Source organism: Rhinopithecus bieti, unplaced genomic scaffold (assembly GCF_001698545.2).
Source record: "Rhinopithecus bieti isolate Rb0 unplaced genomic scaffold, ASM169854v2 repeat_33563, whole genome shotgun sequence".
Classification (NCBI taxonomy): Eukaryota; Metazoa; Chordata; class Mammalia; order Primates; family Cercopithecidae; genus Rhinopithecus; species Rhinopithecus bieti.
The window spans coordinates 1-3,434 of NW_016840149.1; the positions used below are offsets into that span (position 1 = coordinate 1).

The window sequence follows — 3,434 nt, forward strand, 5'->3', positions numbered from 1 at the left end:
CCGGGCGATGTGGCGGGCGCCTGTAGTCAGTCCCAGCTACGTGGGAGGCTGAGGCAGCAGAATGGCGTGAACCCAGGAGGCGGAGCTTGCAGTGAGCTGAGATCCGGCCACTGCACTCCAGCCTGGGCGACAGAGCGAGACTCCGTCTCAAAAAATAAAATAAAATAAAATAAAATAAGATGCTTATATGGCCAATAGGCACACTAAAAGATGTTCAACAACATTAATCAGTACAAATATGCAAATTAAATCCATCAAAGATTAACAGGAAACAACAGATCTCAAATCCCCTAAATGGAGAAACAATTAGTAACACAGATATTAGATAAAGATAAGTTACTTGAAGGATCAATCGATAAAAAGATACTTGGGTTTATTTCCAGGTTTGTGTTATCAAAAAGTGATGCATTCAACAGACCATTTGAGGTAACTGCTAATTAGGGACGGTACTTCCTTCTCTTTCATCTAATGGGAGAGTGAAATCGGATTAGAACTAGAGCTTTCCTAACGAGATCTTTTCTCTCTTCGTCAGGATCCCGACTCGGATTGAAAAAGCAGAGGATGGTCACTGCCTTCCAGGTCTGAGGCCGTCTCCCAGAAGCTTCACTCCTGGCTTCGCCCTGGTAGGGAAGTTTCTGGAGGTGTTTGAAAACCTGGAAACTTAAGTGGGACATGGAACGATATTTGTATTTGTGTCCCGGTTATAAAAACAGGCAGAAAAGACAAGTGTAGTGTGGGGGAATTAGCTCAGGTGGTAGAGCACTTGCTTAGCATGCATAGAGGTAGCAGGATCACCGCCTGCATTCTCCATCTTCTTTTAATCCCTAGTCTACCAATGGTGTCTGATAAATACTTTCAGCGGATTTACCGCTCTTTATTTAACTCAGTGTCATCCTGTTATGTACATCTTTTCTTTTCTTTTAAGGAAATGATACATAGCATTACATGGAAAAGCAAAAAAAAAAAAAAAAAAAAAAAAAAAAAAAGGAAGAGATTAGTCACAAATGAGTTTTGCAAATACAGGTTTTGGGGCTTCAGCTCGAAGTTAATAAAATGTATTTTCGTGGGGAAACCAAACCTTAGCCTTTTGGGTACAAAATATGAGAAACAGCCTAGAAATAGTGTCCGCGGGCAAGAGCAAGAGATTTGAATGTGCCAGTCTTTTGCTTTTAATCACATTGACAACACATGGTCAGGTAGAGGATGAAAACGTGTCTTCTATCAGATTATCTGAGAGTTGGCCAGGTATTTAGAAGAGAGACATGCAGGAGAGAGGTAAGGAGGGAGTATAAGTGAAGGTGGGAACTAGCATATTAACTCTAGTGGTTGGATATACTCACTAAGAAAAGTGACATTCAATCCTTCTATTCAACTCTCTGAAAGCTCGTTCTGACAAAATGTGCTCAAAATAAATTGGGACCTAGGTCTTCCTCTAATTTCCAACACAAACCACAGTGTAAAAAATAAATAAATAAATAAATAAATAAATAAATAAATAAAATGTATTTTTGAAATTGCAACACTATCCTCTATTTAAAGAAACTACATGAGGCTCTGTATTAACAACACACAGGTTGACTTTAGCTCAGCTGGCCAAAGCAGAGCTCAAAATGCTGAAGAGAGTGGTCTTTGTGTAGGTGACTCCAGGAAGCTCTTGTAGGTCCCTGGGACGTGCCCCTCTTTCCATCCTTCTTTCTTTCCCATCGCTCAGATCTCTCTCTGACAACATTTGACTTCTCAGCATTGCCCTTTGTCAATTGTAATAGAAAGACCATGTTATTGATTACATGTTTTTCTATCTTATTTCCTTATTCATAAATGAACTCAAAAATGAATGTCAGAAATAATGAACATGTTGTTGAATTTTTGTCCCATAGGAGCAGCCTCTTTCATTCTCAGGATGTGCCCTCCTAATAAACTGGGACCATGAAGGAGGGGCCTGAAGCTGCCCCAAACCACCTGCAGCTCCATGAAGGTCATGCCTCCACCCACTAATCACTCTGAAAGTAGCGCCCCTCCACTCTTCTCCAACCACATTTCCTTTTCAGGCAAAAACATTTCTATGGGTTTGTTAGACCCTAGCTTCTAATCCTTTCTTCAGTCTTTACTGATCTGAAGCCACGCTCTCCTTTGAGGCTTCTAAATTATCCGTATAGCCTTTCTCCATTCAGCAAATTTTCATCAGGCAAAATCCTACTTGATGCTACTTATACTCAGAGAAAAATGACTATGTTACTGTCTTAAATGAGAATTCTTCATAGGTGGAAAGCAGATTTGGAATCCACTACAACTCCAAGGCAGTGGAGCTAATGTAGCTTCCCCTGGGCTACAGGGGAAGTCTTCTTCGGTGGGCCTGGGAATTGAAGAACTAGACAGGCATAAGAAGGACAAGTGTGGTGCCCAATGCAGCAAGAGAAGTGGGGAGGAAGGTGACAGGGAAGGAGAATGGCAAGGGAAGCACCTAAACAGCAGCCACTGTATAGCCTGCATCTGTTTTTCCTTTTGCCTGAGAGATCCCTGAGCTCTGTGGTGACAAATTTCCATAATTTTTCATATAAAAAACGAAGATTATAAACTATTTCTAGGCATTTTACCTGCATTAATATTAGTATGTGTACAGCATCCAAAATAGGGCCTAGACGACAATTGCACAGTACTACTACTTGTTGTGGCAGTTTCTACGTGGATCATTGGCCTCATCCACTGTGCCTGGTGCTGAAGAAGTGCTTCAGGAATGACTCCACAGATTGAGATTAAAATTCTCAAGCTTTGTCTTTCTCAGCTCCTCCAAGGTTCTCCATCGCTTTCTGAGTCCTACAGGAGGAAAGTGCTGTCGAAGATGCGGCGCGCATGGCGTGAGGCTCTGGGGCTGGGAGAAGCTGCCCCACCACTTCCGGGCGGCCTTGCCTGCAAGGAGCAGGTGACGATCACAACTCTAGAGCAGGCTGCAAGAGCTGTGCCCGCAAGCCAGGCAGTTCCGGGTGGTGCTTCTCCGTCTGGAATGTATGTGCTCTCTACTTCCGAGAGATGAGGAAGGCGAAACTGGGAAGTGAGGAGAGAGATCTCCCTCATGACCTTCTTTGGAAATCCCTATTCTTCACACTGTCAGGCTCATAGAACTTTGCTCAAGGCAGTATCTGAGAAGCTCCGCCCTCAATCTTGTCCTACCAGGGGTTTGGCGGCCCAGAGTCCCGGCAGGCTCCTAATAACCAGGAAAATGGGTGGGGTGCGGCATTTCTTCAGTGGGGAATTAGCTCAGGCGGTAGAGCGCTCGCTTAGCATGCGAGAGGTAGCGGGATCGACGCCCGCATTCTCCAGCTTCTTGTCTGGTTTATGTCTCTTGGTCTGTATACTCCGTTCTTTCTCCTGCTGACGACGTCGGTGCTTCTTAGCTGGGAGAAGATCAGAAGAACCCGCCGCCTCCCTGGAGCCCG

The 3,434-nt window shown here is 44.1% G+C and overlaps 1 non-coding gene across 1 annotated transcript; it reads left to right on the forward strand.

The window, feature by feature from the left end:
• The first annotated feature begins 3,244 nt into the window (after positions 1-3,244).
• TRNAA-AGC (transfer RNA alanine (anticodon AGC)) lies at positions 3,245-3,317 on the forward strand. The gene has a single exon. It is a non-coding gene; the product is annotated as a tRNA-Ala (tRNA).
• The last annotated feature ends 117 nt before the right edge of the window (positions 3,318-3,434 follow it).